This window comes from Poecilia reticulata, chromosome 10 (assembly GCF_904066995.2).
Source record: "Poecilia reticulata chromosome 10, P_reticulata-male-v2, whole genome shotgun sequence".
In the NCBI taxonomy this organism is placed as follows: Eukaryota; Metazoa; Chordata; class Actinopteri; order Cyprinodontiformes; family Poeciliidae; genus Poecilia; species Poecilia reticulata.
This window is the reverse complement of record NC_088839.1, coordinates 996,924-1,015,720: the sequence shown is the minus strand read 5'-3', so window position 1 is coordinate 1,015,720 and position 18,797 is coordinate 996,924.

Below are 18,797 nucleotides of genomic sequence, written 5' to 3'. Positions count from 1 at the left end.
CTTTTATAACCTTTGGGAAATTAACCTGTCATATGCCCATGCTAAAGCTTGCTTAAATAAAATTATATCCTAAAATTCCAATGAGAATGGTGAACAGTGAGTTTAATTGTGTCAGTCTTAATTATTGTTGGTTCTCCTAAATATGGTAAAGTTAACATACATGATTCTAGGGATAGGGCGGCTTTGTGTTTTCCTCTGGAGAGTGTTAAAATAATGACCCTGGGACTTAAAATCTAAGTCACTGAACTTGATCTAGCCGTTAACAAGTGCGTTATTTTAGGAGAGGAGCTACCGTTAACTGGAGTGGTTGTAGGGGTTATGCAGCTGTGAGGGCTACTCAGATAAAAGGTAAAATAATATTGTTGAAGTGCCATGGGTAGGGGCGCAACTACACATAATGTGTAGTTGCACATAATAATGTGTTTTCACATCTGTGCTGTACGTTTGGTCTTTGGAATTATTTCAGGGTGTTGTGTCTCTGGTAAGGCACAGACCCACCAGTGGATGGAAAGTTTGCTACGTCAGAACTTATTTGGCATTAACTCTTTTAAAAAAAAAACAAACCCCAAAAACCACCTCAAGCAAGTTTAAAAACTTTTGTGAAAAATAGAGGAAGTTATTTTGAATTCTTGTCACTTCCTGAACTACCTGGCTCAAAACAGTGTTGCTGTTCATTAGAACCAGTTGCCTCCTCTTCATCGCTTCGTACTCAGTCCTCCATTTTCAGCCTTAATTGTTTTCATTTTGACTTGTTCTCACTACATCACAAGATGGCGCCGGCATTTGACCCAGTTACTATGAATGAAAACAGTAACATAGTGAAGAATATTTCTGTCTGTAGGTTGATGACCCTCATTAATGAACAGAAACTGTACTTTGCAGCAGCAAACACTCTGTGATCCTATAGAGGCAGCTGGTTATTATAATCAGGTGTTTAATTAGCATTACGTCCCACCATGGATGGACTTTTCACTGGCAGCTTTTCCATATTGACTGTATTTTATAGTAGTGTAGTGGTATTGTACTGGTTTTGGAAAACAGCGGGAAGAATCAGCAGTTCTCTGATAAAAGGGACTTTTGCTGTGAAGCATGTTGGAACCACAACCCAAAGCTTTACTAATTAAATCTTCTCTCTGAGGCAAATTTTTTCTCTGTTCTTCAAAAACCAGCAGTATTACTGAGCAGCCTGAAACCAGCTAAGGAACACCTGGGTTATAAATCACAGATGAAAATAGATTGAGGTTGATCAGTATGCATTAACAAATCTAAAATGGTTCCTCTTAGAAAGTGTTTGTTTTCAACCATCTGTTAAAACCGACACATAGTCAAAGCTTACTTCATCCATAATGTTGAAAACCAACATTTTAATTACATGTAAAACGGAAACCTAAACATGTTGCAGGTTTTTCTGCTGTGTCCCGTCTTGTTTGACACTTCGCTCCTTAATCATAATCCTGACAATAAGAAAGACAGTTTTATTTATCACATGGTCTATCGCTAACCTTCTCACTGTTGCAACATAGCTGCCATTATTCGCTTGACCTGGACATGTCATCATGCAATTTGTTCTCAGCAGCTATCGATTGGACAGGAGGCTGCTGGAGGTCAGCTGGGAGGGCAGCTGATGGGGTCCAGACCTGATGACTTGCTGTCGATTCCCACAAAAGTGCTGCAAATGCAAACCAGTGATATCACCTCAGTGTCTGTGATGAGACCTGTTGCTGTTTGAATCAAACGAATCATCATTCACAAAGTGCCATCATTCAAAGTTACATAACAATAAAGACAACATACTAACTTATCCATTAACATTAACTAAAGAGAAATAAGCAAGAAGAAACCAAAAAGAACATGACCATCCTCATCCTCTCTGTGTGTGCTCATATGTTCAGCTCTTTTTTGTATTTTACTTAATCACCAATTAAACAAATACATTTTTAGTTAGCTAGAATAATAAGAGCTGCTGCAGGGTGTCCAGAGCAATGTCTGAAGGCAAGTTTTTACTGAGGCTCAACTCTGTTGTTTAAAAAGCCTTTCAAAGTGAGAATCAGAGTGATGTTTGTGATGTGCGTGATGTTTATAAACATCACATCACTAGTGTCTGCTGTCAACCAAGAAGGAGGCAGCTAATTTCACTACACTTAATGGAAGCTTCTAGGATCTAGCTCTAGGGTAGCGGTTCTCAACGTGGGCGGTACCGCCCCCCAGGGGGCGTTCAGAGGACGGCAGGGGGCGCTGGCGGACGTTTTTTACAAAAGGGGGGCGCTGGGTTGCCTTTGGGGGGCGTTTGGTCGAAGGTAAACTTTACACCTAAAATGCACAACAATACCAGTTTAGACTTTGAGCAACTTGGTAAAACTGTATTGTGTAACATTAAATCATGCCTGGCTGCAACTGTATCGATGGCAGCTCTTCTTCTATTCAGTGTTTGTAGCTTCATGGCGCAGCTGCGCATCCGTTCAGCGTTACACCGGCTGATGACGCTGTGATTCACTTTGTCTGGTATTTATGTAGGCTACATATGTTTTGGCAGTTCTGTGATCATGTCAAAGCAGAAATTTATATTAAAAAGTGTTTTATTTCCGTTTGAAAGCTGCCCGCTTCCATGGAAGGACAACAGAAAATCGCTCTTATAAACATATAATTACTAAAATCACAATACCTTCACTTTGTATCCCTCTGAAAAATGAACCCATTTAAATAAAGAAATCCCTCCATGGGTGATACCACAATAGAGAGCGTTCATTTTATAGCGTTAACACCGGTGCTGCAAGTGGTCCGACATGAAACGGATTTGATGGAACAACGGTACCACAACACTTTTATATTTCTATAATCAGAATACCGAAATTGTTTCCGTTGTTTTAAAAGATTTATGTCGGTCTGCCTTTTCCCCATCGATATGTTTCTCAACCGCCCTGCACCTTAGGGAGTTAAAAAAAAAAAAAAAAAACGCTGCGCACTTTGCGCAAAACTCTGAAACATGAGAAGCGGGCAAAACGGAGTGACGAACTAGATGTGAATTATGGCATAAAACAGAGATTCCGACGCTGAACAGTGAAAAATCAACACATGATGTGAAACACATGACGATTAGGCGGCGCAGCAGGTGATGAGTGAAAATTACTGATGGTCAATAAACGATAAAATAAATTTAGCAACAAGACAGAAACTAAAGTGGACATAGCAATAAACCAAGAGAGGATAATACTAATCAAATGAAACTAAATGGAAATGAATGAAGAACAAAATGCAAGAATAAACTAAGAAACTAAAGTAAATACAGAGGAACAAACTGGTGTGGCAAGACCTTTCGAGCAATAATTAATACAGAGGACTGTATGGCAAGAATAAACAGATAAAAGGTAAAATAATATTGTTGAAGTGCCATGGGTAGGGGCGCAACTACACATTATTCAGGTGGATGCGAAAACATAAATCGGCACCCCCCACGAAAGAGAATAGAAACATACGCTCGCCTTCACCCCCACCCCCCTCGAACTCTCCTCCTCCAGACGCCGATACGTTTAGGGCAAAACTCGCTACATTTACTCCGTTATGTGCGCGAGGTGAAGGAGCGTAAGGCGCGCTGAAGTGTACGGGAAAACATAATCCGTGCGCCGATTCAAAACATCTACAATAATGATAGTAACATTAATAATAAAATAATTGTCAGTAGAAAGTAGCCTATTTTTTGGTGGGGGGCGGTGAGGGACCTGGATAAAGGCTAGGGGGGCGCTGGCCCGAAAAAGGTTGAGAAACACTGCTCTAGGGTAAAGTTTGGTAAAAACCTTGAATGATGGGTTCTTTTTGTAGTTGCTAACAGATTCTGAAGAATCTTTTTGTTATTAAACCTTTGGTTACAAAGCCAATCGGCAAACAGAAGATAAGCTGTGAATTATATTTTTGTACTGTTTTATAGTTGTAGTCTGCCTGTAGTTTTGTCAACCCCAGAGGAGGAAGTGAAGGCAGCCATTCAGTCCATGTAGGCTACGGTTCCAGAGACTGAGCAATTAAAGTCGGCGCACGAGGAATTGTTTAGGATGTTTGATTAAAATGAAATCCAAGCACATATGGATTCCCTATGGTTGCCAGTGCTGTCTACTTCCTGATCATTCCCTGGACTTCCTGTTCCCCTTGATGTATGTCTCCAAGAAGTCAGGTGTGGATGTTCACTAAGTCCGTGTGTGTTGCTGGCAAATTGGCTTGTAGCTCATGCTCACAGCCGGCACCTGCCACTATGAAGCCTGTTCGTCAGAGGCCAGGTGGTGCAGAGGACACACACTGAGACGACTCCTACATTTACATGCCCCCCTCAGCATATGCAGTGTCATAAACAGCGGTTGCTTTTCTTCTGTCTAATTCTGTTGTTTATTGTGACTTGTTTTTCTCTGCCCTTCCTCATCTTCGTGTCGCTCTCTCTTTCCCTTCTGGATTTCTCTCTGTATGGCAGGCGTTCTGTTTTTGCCAACGCTGTGGACCAAACATAAAGCCACATAGCTGCAGAGTTCACAAGTTCAGCATGCCAGTCCATGGGCTTTATGGGTATTCAGCCATCCTCCATGTCATGCTGCTGTGTTTTGGAGTCCTGCAGAGTGAAGAGTTGGCTGTGTTCTTTTCCCAGCCATGCTAATGATGCGACCAACTGTGAATGAAAAAAAAGAAAGCTTTCCTCCATTCTAACTGCTTCCTTGGTGGCCAATTGTGCTGAATTACACTGAACTGCAGGCTTTGACAAGATGCTCCTTGGTGTGTCGTTCACCAGCTCCTGGGATTAAAATAAATATTGCAACGGGGCCTTAAAGGCATACAAACAAATCACTGCTGAATTTTAATTATGGGATAATTTATGCAGTGTCAGTTTCTGACCTGTTTTCCACTTCTGTTCAACTTTGAATGTTTTGTAACTAACAACCTGTTGAGAAAAAAGATATATACATATGCATATATATAATTTCTTTAGTTTTATTTTTTACCTTAGATGAGCATGATACATTTTGTGTAGGCAAAATGATGCCAAAGAACTAGATGTTCCTTGGTATCATTAATTAGCCTTAAAAATACTAATTAAAATTCACTTAATATGATTGAAAATTAACGTAATAAGAAACATCATTGTATTAGTGACGGTGGCGGTGCTCAATATTTTTTTTTCTGAAATTAGTTGCAGGGTCTATTAGTCTAAAATTATATATAGACAAAATATGTAACATTTTCATTTCAAAAACACTTTTTGCTGCTAAATTATCATGGGCGTCACTTGTGCATCAGATTTATGAGTGTACCAGAAACATGCAAACACCAAAATTCCTGCTTGAACATTTGTCTGTAAAATAAAATACCATTAAGTGTGATGTACTTTACAATCCCTCTCTGACTTACTGATTAAGCTGATGTCATTTTTAAAATCTATAATCAGACCATCAAGAAGCCAGAAAGCAAAATGTGTTTCTGGCTTCTTGAACATCTGACTCGTGATGTTCCACTCTTTGGCCTGGCTCATATTTATTCAAATTGGTCTTGCTTCCTGATTCTGAAAACAAGCCTGATTATTGCAGTGGAAGTTAATGACACAGTAAATGTGAGGGAGAAAATTGTCGAAGAGCAGTGGAGTTTTGAAGACTGCTGAGCCTTTGTGACCACTAAGGATCTTTACATCCCAGAGGACCATCTTCTCTTTCCAGGGGATGATAACGCCGACCTGCAGGAGGGTGTTGGGTTCCCAGCATGTGAAAGGTCTGACCTCGAGGAGGGGGTGTCGAGAAAAGTCGAGCTCATCCCACTTCCCCATGCTGGAGATTTTAGTTTAATAACAACAATAAATAATGTTACCTTTAAAATTAATTACACAGGTGACATCAAGAACCAACAGTAGAGTCAGACGGTCATAAAATAAATCTGGTTGTGTGTGTTGTTATTGTGTCCTGCAAACTTTGCTTTAATTCTACTTTTTTCTATTTAATCATAAAAAAATCATAGTCAGGTAGAAAGTATAGTATAGTATGGCAGAAAGTATAATAACTTATAATTGGGCAATAATTAATATTGGTTTAACCAGTGGTTGATGTTGTTTTGATTATAAGAATATTTAAATTTACTCTTACACTTATGTAAGTACTTAAAGGTGAAACAAGTAACTGTAACTTGGTATCAAATAATTAGAATAAATGATTATTATTGGTTTCTATTCAGAAGTGTCTAATAACTCACATTATGATTATAATAAGAATAACTAATAAGTTGTGGTTATTATAAAATCATCAAGGAATACTAAACCAGAGAAACTAAAAGGTTATAAATGTGATTTTGACATTGAACTTGAAATGGTGTAAAATGTGTAACTGTAATTAAAGGTCACTGATGTTGTGTTGGAGGTAGATGGTAGGGGAAGAGTCAGGGGGAAAGAGGAACTGATAGGAGAGCGGAGGTAACCAAGGCCTTATTGCTAAATTTAACTTTCCTAAGAAAAGGTTGGGCAAGCAACAGACGTAGGAGGACTATTGAGCAACTCGGGGACATTAGAACAGACATCAGGTCATGAGGTCTCCAAGGTTATGGATATGAGATCATTTGTCCAAGCAGTCAGCCAATGAGAGGCACAGCAACGAAGCTAGCCAATGCAAATCCACCAAAAGGGTGGATAAACCCTTTATAAGGTGGGTGCAAAAGAGGAATCTTTGGTTGGATCCTTCAGGCAGCTTCGAGCCAAGATCGAGATGGACAAAGAACTCCGCAGCTGAAGAAGAGCCGGGGCCACAGAGCCGAAGACTGTTCTGCACATGGGGACCAACCCCGTTAGCCCAGCAACATGTGGCTTCAAATCGCACTTCTCTCAACAGCTGGGTTTAGACCCCCAAAGACCAAGGCAAAGATGAAGATGTACAAAGACAAAGATAAAGACAAAGGCAAAGAGGAAGAACTGGTGTGTTCCTTCCGTGGGACCAGGAAGATCGTGAGACGAGTAGAAGGGAGAGAAGGCAAGACAAGAAGCTGAGGACCGCTATGCGCATGAGGAAGTCACCAAGGCCCAAGACCTGCCGCTCTAAGTCAATACTCTTCCTGTACTGGGAGCCTCCTGCTGCTTCAACACCTTCTTCATCATCAGGCCAGTTCTGGGGTTCAAGATGCCAAGATGCCTGTCCGTCTCTCTCAAAGTTTCCCTTTTTTAGTTCACAGTGTCAGCATTAGGGAAAGATAGGCTAGATTATTGATTTTACTTATTTGATTATTTCTGCTACTTAATTAAGCTGTACTGACCCTTGCAAAATTGCCTTACTAATAAAATAATTAGCATTAAGAAAATCTAAAAGATGTTGTGGATATTCAATTAATGAGTCACCTTAAAGTTCTTTGATGGTCATAAAATAGCTATGAAGTTTGATTCTGGGAGGAAAAAGTGGAAAATGTTTCATAGGTTGCTTTTAGCCAAAACAACACCCTTGGGACTCGCACGAGTCACTAAAACCAACCTGGTTCAGTAACAAGTGCACGTTGTTATAAAGAGAAATAGTGACCGTTAACAGGTGTGCTCTGTGAAGCTAGTTGATTGCAGGTTGCTCAATCTGGCTAATTCACAGGGTCAAGAAGGGTGGGACATCTGGAGGCGGAGGTTGTTAGAAACCAGGCTAGTCTTTCTCGACGCCAGCTTAAACAGAGTTTACTTCACTTCTGGACAGTGTAAAATCCCATCAGATTTAGGAAACTCAATTCACCCGTTAGATGGAGAGCTGGCTGCAACATCTCCCTCCTCTCAGAAGGGGAAGTAGAGAGAGAGAGAGAGAGAAGGGGGGGGAGGTGTTGCGCAACAACAAAATGCATATAATTCATCATCTCTGCTAATGTGGCTGATGAATAATTGAGGAGTGTGTATGATGACAGACCAGCCTTCACTTTCCCCATTTTCACTGATGTATGTTGTTTTCCTTTGGAAGCAAACTGTCAACCGCTTCTATCTTCTTCTTCTTCTTCTTCTTCTTCTTCTTCTTCTTCTTCTTCTTCTTCTTCTTCTTCTTCTTCTTCGTGTGAGAGGAGGGTGAGTGGAGAGCGGAAGAAGAGCGAAAGAGAGAGCGAGTGGGTCTTTTCCTATCTTTGCGTTTTTCTTTCGTATCATTGTTTCACTTGGTGTTTATGTTTATAGTTTAGTTGTGTTTTTGTGTTAACTTGTATCACAGTTTGATCAGGGGGTTTTGTGTTTCGGGGTTTGGGTGTGGCCGTCAGGCGTGCCTGGCTTGGCCGGCGTCTGACGCCATGGTGGTGGTCGGTGGTGGTCCTTTCTCCACGCTGACACGGAAGAATGGCGTCAAGGTGGGCGCCGGTACTCCGTGCAGCGTGGAGGAAGTGTGCTTGGCGGTCGGGAAACTGATCGGGCACGGCGCAATTAGATCTGCGGCCCGGATGAGTGGTGCGGTGGTGCTATTCGTGGAGAAGGTTGAGCAGGCCCAACGGTTGGTGGAGGTGGGTATCACAGCCAACGGCTTGTTTTTTGCAGGTTTCTCCGCTTGCATTACCTTCCACGAAGGTAACCCTGTCAAACGTACCCCTTTTATAAGCGACGAGTTCCTTGTAAAAGAATTGTCGCGACACGGCAAGGTGGTGTCACCGATTAAGAAAGTGCCGTCAGGGTGTAAGTCCCCCTGTTGCAGCATGTTGTCTCCCATCGGAGACAACTGTTTATGGTCTTAAACCGGAGAGACGAAGAACTAAACCTTAGCTTTCGTGTGAGAGTAGATGACTTTGATTACATCCTTTTTGCAACATCCTCAAACATGAAGTGCTTTGGCTGTGGCCAGGAGGGACATATCGCTAAAATGTGTCCCAACAGAGCAGGACAGAACCCACCAGGTCCGGCTCAGCAGCAGTCCGCTGCTGCCGAGCAAGCGGAGGGTCCGCCTGGTGAGGCAGGGGGGTACCCGCTGCGGCTGTGGGAGAATCTGCTGCTGCGGCGGAGGAACCCGCAGCGACCTCGGCGGGGAGACCCGCTGCGGCTGCGGGGAAACCCGCTGCGGCTGCGGGAGGCCCCGCTGCGGCTGCGGAGAAAACCGCCGCGGCTGCGGAGGAACCCAGCGCGGCGGCGGAGGAACCCTCTGCAGAAGACCAAGCAGAAGGTAGAGTTGAGGTGGTGGTGTGTGAAAGTAAGAAAAGTGTGGAAATGAATGAAAGTGAGAGAGAGGATGAGAGCACAGTGGTGTGTGGTGACGGGATGAACGGTAGCGGTGTGTAGAACGAACGGTGGTGGCGAGAGTGAGGTGGGAGAGGGAGATGGTGTGCAGGGAGACCAGCAGGTGGAGGTGAGGAGTGGTAGAGAACTTTTAGAGTTCGGAGACCAGGGAGAAGAAAGAGAGGCGCAGGCGGGAGAACAAAACAAAGATGAAAATAGTACAGAGGTGTTGTGCAAAACCGAAGTAAAGAAGGTAACAGGTGAAATAGAGGAAGCCATGGAGCTGGAAGCTTCAGCCCCTCTAAAGAGGCGAAGCAAGAGAAGAAACGTGGTGACAGCCGAGAGAGCCAGCAAGCAGGCGTACAAGCTGGATGCAGAAAAAGATGAGATGTCAGATAGCAGCGATGCAGAGAGCTACATCTCAGATAGTAGTGACATATCAGCCACACAAGCAAGCAGCAGAGCACCCAGATACCCAATAGAAGCTTTTAGGAACTTCTTAAGAGAAACTAAGGGATTCAGAGGGGTGAAAATAGAGAGCTACTTTCCCGATTTAAAACTATTTTATTTCTCAGCAAAATGTCACATAAAAAATAAAGAGACGTCGGGGTTTTCAGACAGAGACATGTTCAGGTTAAAGAAAATCATGACAAAAGTAAGGAAACAAATCTGATTAAATGATGCAGAATAGCCTTTTATCATTTTATATAGTCTTTTTTGTGTTTGGTTTTAGCCTCCTTTTACCCAATATGGATTATTTTAAAATAGCATCGCTGAACCTTAACGGAGCGAGGGAGGCGGAAAAGAGAGCATTAATCTACCAAATGCTAAGCCAAAAGAAAATCGACGTCACATATTTACAAGAAACACATAGCGACAGCTTAACGGAAACGGACTGGATCAGAGAGTGGAGGGGGGAGACCATCCTAAGCCATGGCACCTCCCAGAGTGCAGGGGTGGGTCTACTTTTCTCAAGGGCCTTCACCCCTCACACTACAGAAATCGAACATGTCGTTCAAGGGAGGTGCCTTTTAGTTAGGGCAAAGTTTGATCGTTTTAGTATAGTTTTTATCAATATTTATGCTCCCACCACCAATGCAGAGAAGAAGCGCTTTTATGAGAAAATTGGGGAACGGCTGGGTGATTGTGGAGATGAGGATTATGTTTTTTTAGGTGGGGATTTTAATTGCACAGAGAATGAGTTTTTAGACCGAAATCACGCAGAGCCGCATCCAGGAGCCCAACACGTTCTGCGGCAGCTGGTCTCATCCAATGGCCTGGTGGATGTATGGAGGAGGATGCACACAGACACCAGGCAGTACACATGGTCCCACCTCAGTGAAGATAAAATCTCTCTAGCCCGTCTTGATCGCTTTTATTGTTTTAAACACAATTTTAATGTGTTTAAAACATGCCAAATTTTACCAGTAGCTTTTACAGACCACTCGTTGCTTTTAGGTAGTGTTTTTATCAGAGACATTTTACCTAGAAGCGCCTACTGGCATTTTAATTCAGCACTAACATATGATCGGGGTTTTAAGGAGGTTTTAGCTTACTTCTGGATGGTTTTTAGACAAAGAAAATCAGAATTCACGAGTCTTAGACAGTGGTGGGACCATGGGAAAGTGCAGATTAGGCTGCTGAGTCAACAGCACACTCTCAACGTCACCCGTGACATTACCAGATCTGTCAGGGATCTGGAGATAAACATAGTGGAATTAGAACGACTTAGTGAATCCACAGGAAATCGAGAGCATATTGAAGCTCTCAAATCCAAAAGGCTAACCTTAGCCAACCTGCTGGAGAACAAGGTCCAAGGCGCACTGGTCAGGTCCCGTGTCCAAAACATCGCGGAGATGGACGCTCCCTCTGGCTTTTTTTTCAGCTTGGAGAGGAAGCACGGGCAGAGGAAGCTGATCCACTCTCTACTATCGGACACGGGGCAGCAACTGAGCGAACCGAGCGAGATCAGAAAGAGGGCGGTGGAGTTTTACCGGTCGCTGTATGAAAGCGAATATAGGGAGGACGAAGAACTGTTTGGGGAGTTCTGCAATGAGCTACCCCAGGTCTCTGCGGAGACCAACTCCGGGATGGAGCGTCCCCTAGACCTCCGTGAACTCCACGCAGCCCTCCTCGGCATGCAGGGCCAGAGGTCCCCGGGCGTCGATGGGCTCACAGTGGAGTTTTTCAAGGCCTACTGGGACCTTCTGGCCCCAGATTTGCTTGAGGTCTACAATGAAAGCCTGTCCGCCGGTTCGCTCCCCTTGTCCTGCCGCAGGGCGGTTATCACGCTGCTGCCAAAGAAAGGCAACCTGCAGGACATAAAGAACTGGCGCCCCGTGTCCCTCCTCTGCACCGACTACAAAATCCTCTCCAAGGCCCTGGCCGCGAGGCTGGGGAAAGCTATGGAGCAAGTCATCCACCGGGACCAGACCTATTGCGTCCCCGGCAGGTCCATGGTAGATAACATCTACCTGATTCGGGATGTTTTGGAAGTCTCCGGTCCATTGGGTTTACAAACGGGCTTGATTTCATTAGATCAAGAAAAGGCATTTGACCGCGTTGAACACGAGTTCCTATGGAAAACCATGAGGGGGTTCGGGTTCAGCGAGGGTCTCATTGCCAAGATCCAGGTACTGTACAGTGACATTGAGAGTGTGCTGAAGATCAACGGTGATCTGTGTGCTCCTTTTAGAGTGTGTAGAGGCGTGCGGCAAGGCTGCGCCCTCTCTGGGATGCTCTACACACTCTCCCTAGAACCCCTCCTCCAGAAAATACGCTCCCGAGTTCATGGCCTGCTTTTACCTGGTTTTAGCAAAAGGGTTGTTTTATCTGCCTATGCCGATGATGTTGTTGTGTTTGTAAAAGATCAACAAGACACGAGCATTTTAACCAGGATCACAGAGAGTTTCTCCACACTGTCCGCAGCGAGGGTGAACTGGGGGAAAAGCGAGGCGCTGGCTGTCGGCAGGTGGCCTGCTGGACTCCCGGTTCTCCCTCGGGGGCTCACGTGGAGAAAAGACGGTTTTAAATACCTCGGTGTGTTTTTAGGCAGCAAAGACATTGTAAAAAAGAACTGGGAAGGCGTCGAACAAAGAATCAAAGACAAACTGAACAAATGGAGGTGGATACACGGCCAGATGTCGTACCGGGGCAGGGTTTTGGTCCTGAACAACCTGGTGGCGTCACAACTGTGGCACAAATTGAACGTACTAGACCCACCACCAGGGTTACTTGCAAAAATACAAACGGAAATGATTAATTTCTTCTGGACCAGTAGACACTGGGTGCCACAGTCCGTTTTGTTTTTAACGAGAGAGGAGGGGGGTCAGAGCCTTGTCCACCTGGCCAGCAGAACTGTAACCTTTCGTATTCAGTTCATACAAAAGTACTTGACAGAATCCCCTGTGTGGGAAGATGTGGCCAGCTGTATCCTCAGACGTGTCAATTGTCTGGGGCTGGATGCTGCTCTGTTTTTAACCGATTTTAGTCTTTTAAAGTTAAAGGGGCTACCTCTTTTTTATCAGGGTGTTTTAAAATCCTGCGCGCTTTTTAAATTGCAAAGAACAAAACCAAATAACTCTCTGCATTGGCTTTTAGCGGAACCCTTAGTGTGCGGAGCAAGATTAGACGTCCAGGACGGAGGCGTGCCAGGTCTGACGGAAGCGCTGTCCAGATCCGGGACGGTGTCACTGAAGCAGCTGGTGCGGGCGGACCTCTCCAATGTCCAAGAGGTGGGCTCGCTGCTCGGGATCCGGTCCGTCAGGGTGACACGGCGCTTCCTGGAGCGGGTCAAGGAAAGACTGTCGGCCGAGGAGAGGCGGCTCCTGCAGCTGTACACGACAAAGGAGCGTCTGCCCGACAAGACTGACCCCTTTCCAGAGGTGACCCTAAAAAGTGACCTCGGAGAAGACAGCGGCCCCCTGTTAGATGTGAATGAGTTGGAATTGTGCAACACAAACTCGAAAATATGGTACAGATCCTGCACAAAAGCACTGAACAAAAGAACTCTGAAAGAAAGACCCACCAACGTGTGGGATGGAAAGTTCAAAGGACAGACCCCCCAATGGAGAGTCTTGTACAAGCCTCCAATAAAAAAAAGGACTGGGGACCTCCAGTGGAGGATCCTACATGGAGCTATAGCCACAAACGCGTTTTTATCGGTCGTCGGTTCGGGGGTTTTAAACGAGTGTCCTTTTTGTATTTTGCCAGAGAGTGTTTTTCATGTTTTTATGGATTGTGCACGTTTAACGAGTTTTTTTAATTTTTTAATGAGACTTTTTAGCCTGTTTGGCATGGTTTTTACCAATTCCGTTTTTATCTACGGTGTGCATCACAGCCGAGCCACCAGTTTTAAATCCCGCATTTTAAATTTCTTAATTGCAGAGGCAAAAATGGCCATATATCTAACTCGAAGAGACAAAATACAGGCTGGACCTCGTATCGATGTGGTGGCTCTGTGGAAGTGTAATGTGAAAGCCAGGATCAGACTAGAGTATTGCTTCCACAGAGCCACCGGGGATTTTAATAGTTTTTTAAAGTTGTGGGGTTTTAATGGTGTATTGTGCAATGTATGTGAAAAAGGAGAACTAAATTTTAACGAAATATTAACGTAAATTATTTATTTATGTTCTTATTTTGTTTTTGTTTCTTGTTTTTGATCTCAACGATTATGTGAATGTACATTGTTATACCATTATTATTATTGTGAAATAAATGTTTTGGTAAAAATCAAAAAAAAATCTTCTTCTTCTTCTTCTTCTTCTTCTTCTTCTTCTTCTTCTTCTTCTTCTTCTTCTTCTTCTTCTTCTGTCAATCATCCTCTTCTACACCCCCCAATCCCACCCCCACTTTAGCTTTGCCAAATGTCAGTGAGCAAAAAGCAGGCCATGGGCTATTAGTGGCCTTCAGTGCTGTCAGGAGGAACACACACTCGCACACACACACACACACACACACACCCCCACACACACACACACACACACACACACGCACACCCCCGCACACACACACACACACACGCACCCCCCCCCCCACACACACACACACACGCACACACACACACATTTCAGTCATACTTCTGAACCTTGTAGACAAATGTCGCAACATATAAGTGGGGAATAGGACTTCTTTTGTTGCTTTTTCATGAATGCTGACAGTGTAATCTAGTTTGTCTCAGTTCATAGAAAGTGTTCAAGTATTCACGCACAAACATCAACACACACGTTCATTGAGAATTCTGGCCATAAAGGCAAATGTCACAAAATGAGGTGAACATTTTCAAAAAGCTTTATATATAGTTGAGATCTACATTAACAATCTCAATGGTTCAGGAAGAGACAGAAAATTTTTTTTGTCAGTTGTGGTCAATCAAGTTACTATGCTAACTTCAGTTGTTATAGAAATGCAATATATATCAAATATGACCTGATTTAGCATCTTGAAATTGGGCCTCTCTGTTTTAAAAACTACTGCTCTTTCTGAAACTCTGCCTTCAAGAAGTCATCTCAACATGGCTCCTCTGTTAACCCTTTGATAACATTTTTACCAGAGAAGTAGCTCCTATAATGAGCTCAGTGGATGTGCAGTTCCACCAGGTGTTTGTTAATTCCTGCTGGCTAGTCTGAATTAGCTGAGGAGTGAGGTAGTCACAGGGAAGGAGTGAACAGCTGAATGGTTGCCACAGGAGATTAAAGGATTTCTCAAACATGCAGACAACGATCAAAGCAACAGTCAATGCATGTTTTTGATGAGGGGATAACCTCACAACATAATGTAAACATAAAAAAAGTTGATTTCAAATCACAGTCAGCATACTGAGTGGCCACCACAAAACTTTAATCTCTGTCGCAATAAAAGGTGCATGGTAGAAACTCACCTGTCTCAGCATTTCAACCAGTTCTATTGTAATTTTGAAAGTAATTTTTTACCAAGTAATGAGATGCATGTAAACTTCTTAATTTGATGAAAGTAGAAGTAGTCTTGCTCATCCTAACAGATACCCTTTAATATCATTTAAATTAATGTTAAAGAAATATGTATTTCTATATGTTGTGTCTAATTGCCTGAATTTAAATTAAAAAAGTAAATCTAAACAGGAGTTACATACTTTTGTGTGACACTGTATGTAGAATGTTGGGACTGTCCACCACAGAACAGACACAACCTTCCCCAGTCAGAACCGGTTGGTGTATCCTTCAAGTTTTATCAGAGTAAATCCTGACAGAGCCACATGGGCATACTCTAGATTATGTTTGTCATAATCTCTATTCCCTGTTACTTTTCTCTCTGTCTGTCCAGACCTCAAGTGTTCCAGCCAAGCATGATCTGAGTCTCCGAAAATGACAAAGCCTCTGGTATGTACACCTTCTCTTCCTGTTCGAATATTACTTCCTGGTTGATTTTTCCAACAATCATGCTGACTATTTAACCTCTTCTTGGGTCATGGTTTCCATTTTGGGTTTAGAACATACTAATAACTTTACAATATTCATTCTAGTCACAGTTTAGGTAGCTGTGACTAACAGAGGGTCTGGGCTCTTGGCTATTCAGAAACGATTGCTTTCTTGAAGTGTGAACCTCAAGGTTTTTAATGTTACCCAGTCGCTAATGCTTGGCTGTGATGTATTTAATGTGATGTGATGTAAGAAAATTAACGTCACAACTTCACCTTCTGTTGGCTGATTGGCACGGATGAAATTCCACCAGAAAATCCAGCTCAATGGGAGAAATCCCACTGTAGGGAGATGAGAATCGAGCAGTGTATCGTAGGAAGGCCCAGGCTGTTCACTACAGAGACGAAGGCAGCTGTTGACCTCTGATTGTTCTGACACATCACATTGTTCTTCTAAAGCATCTTCATTCAGAAGTCTTTATGTTTTAATCAGCAGAGGAGCATGTTCTTGTTGAGGCATATAAACCAGTGAATTATCTCAGCGAAGTAAAAGCTTGAACCTCATTTACCTCCCTCAGTCGGCTCCTACATGTCCTTATTTTCTTCCCTTTAACAGCAGCCCTCTGCTGCTGTATTATTCAGAGTGCCAGTCATCCTTATGCCTCCCTCTCTTCAGAGTGACATGTCTTTTAACAGGGGGCCTTATTAGGCAGCTCAGGGATGGATTCCCGTCCTGCATGATTATGTACTTTTCTTCCACGCTGGAATGCATCTGCAAATCCTCGCCTTCTTTTTTTTTCAGTTGATCCCCCTCACTCACCCGACTCTCTTACTTCTGCCTTCCCCAATTGTCCTTTCCTCTCTCTGACCCTCTGTTCTTTTCGATTTTATCCTTAGTCCATTTCCTTCTTCCTGATGTCATACTGTACATGTTCTTTGGTTTTCTGCTGCTTTTGCTTCATGTTTTTCTGTCTGCCTTTGCCCTTGGCCAATGTATGTTGACATCAAACTGTCAGAGGAATTCTAGGCCAGACTTTTGACATAAAGCACGAATAAAGAGACAAGAGAAAAAATTATTATTATCTGTCAATTTCCTTTGTTCATTTGGCCAAATTAAGCTGCATTGTGAGCTTTTTCATTCACAAACACAGCTGTCAAAAAAAGCACAAATTCATCAGGAATATTAATGTCAGTGATTGGGGCCTGCAATGCAATGCATGGCAGGAACCTACTGTTCTACACCCAATAAGCGGTTTATTTATTTATTTTTCTTTCGTCACCGTTAATGTGACCCGAACCGCTGTGTGCACCACCACAAAAGTGGTATCAAAATTTCAGCTTGATCCCGAGAAGGGAGCTATTACTTTTAGTGGGATTTCGGAGTTAAAATTACAACATAACTTGTGAAAAACGAACATAAAAACAAGGTTGAGTGTTGTCTGTTATTCCGCAATAGCCAGCCCCACCTCAACCCTCTCTATTCTCATAGACTGACTATTGACCAGCTCTCCAGTTAATGGGTTGGGAAAGTCTCTAGTTCCTAGGGCTTTTACTCCATGGATAGTCTAGAAAACATTCTGTTTAAGCTGGTGGCTGGAGGACTTGTCTACCCTCTGACTGCCTACGGTCCAAAACTTATCACCCTTTTCAATTATTTAGGCAATTAACCTAGTAGCTCTCACGGTTACCTAGCCCCAATAATCACTTTTGTTAACGGCAGCTCTCTCCCTTATAATAACGAGCACTTGTTGCAGACTAGATAAATTTTAGTGGCTCGGCTTGAACCCCAGGATGATTATTTACTCATCACCAAAGAAACCTATGGAGCCACCATTTTCCTAGAACCATGCACATAGTTCACAATAATTAGAAGAAACATTAGTAATTCTGGACTCAGAATTAATTTCATTGTCCACAATCGTCAACACAAATTTATATATATTTTTATTAGTAGCTTTAGCAGGGTTAAGTGACAGCAGCTTATTTCAAAAGATTTACCAATTACAATGAACAATTTTTAGAAATCGTATTACAACCACATCATCTATCCCTTCCTTATCCTATCACTAGATTTTCTAAGAGGCTTTGGGGAACAGTTGGACCCAGTAGATGTAATGTCCCTTGGCAACAGAAATTTCGACGTTCTTGGTCAGGATCCTGTCTTGTTGAGATGAAAATCCCCTTAAAATGGAACAAAGCAGGTCCAGTCCGTTATATCCTTCAGACTCTTAGATCCCAGTCAATCAGTGACCTTTGTCCATTCACCAAGTCCATTGCAGCAGAGTTGGGGTCTTTGAGGCAGAGAGCAGGGCAGCGGTCGAATCAGGAATCCTGGAACTGTGGTTACACGGGTCTGGTCCCTTACAGGTGGTGCAGAGCCTTTAGCCTATCCCTGGATTCCAGGGCGCCGTCCTCTACTGTTGGTCCTTCTGCATCATGTGCGCTCTACTCCGACACCAGGAACAAAGAACCATTGCTTCCCGTTCTTAGAGTTTATACAGGTCCTTCTCAAAGAATTAGCATATTGTGATAAAGTTAATTATTTTCCATAATGTAATGATAAAAATTAAACTGTCATATATTTTAGATTCATTGCACACCAACTGAAATATTTCATGTCTTTTATTGTTTTAATACTGATGATTTTGGCATACAGCTCATGAAAACCCAAAATCCCTGTCTCAAAAAATTAGCATATCATGAAAAGGTTCTCTGAACGAGCAGTTAACCTAATCATCTGAATCAACAAAGTCAGTCTAAACAACTGCAAAAGATTCCTGAGGCTTTTAAAAACTCCCAACCTGGTTCATTACTCAAAACCGCAATCATGGGTAAGACTGCTGACCTGACTGCTGTCCAGAAGGCCATCATTGACACCCTCAAGCAAGAGGGTAAGACACAGAAATAAATTTTTGAACGAATAGGCTGTTCGCAGAGTGTTGTATCAAGGTACCTCAGTGGGAAGTCTGTGGGAAGAAAAAAGTGTGGCAGAAAACGCTGCACAACAAGAAGAGGTGACCGGACCCTGAGGAAGATTTTGGAGAAGGGCTGATTCCAGACCTTGGGGGACCTGCGGAAGCAGTGGACTGAGTCTGGAGTAGAAACATCCAGAGCCACCGTGCACAGGCGTGTGCAGGAAATGGGCTACAGGTGCCGCATTCCCCAGGTCAAGACACTTTTGAACCAGAAACAGCGGCAGAAGCTTCTCTGTAGCCTGACCTGGGCTACAGAGAAGCAGCACTGGAC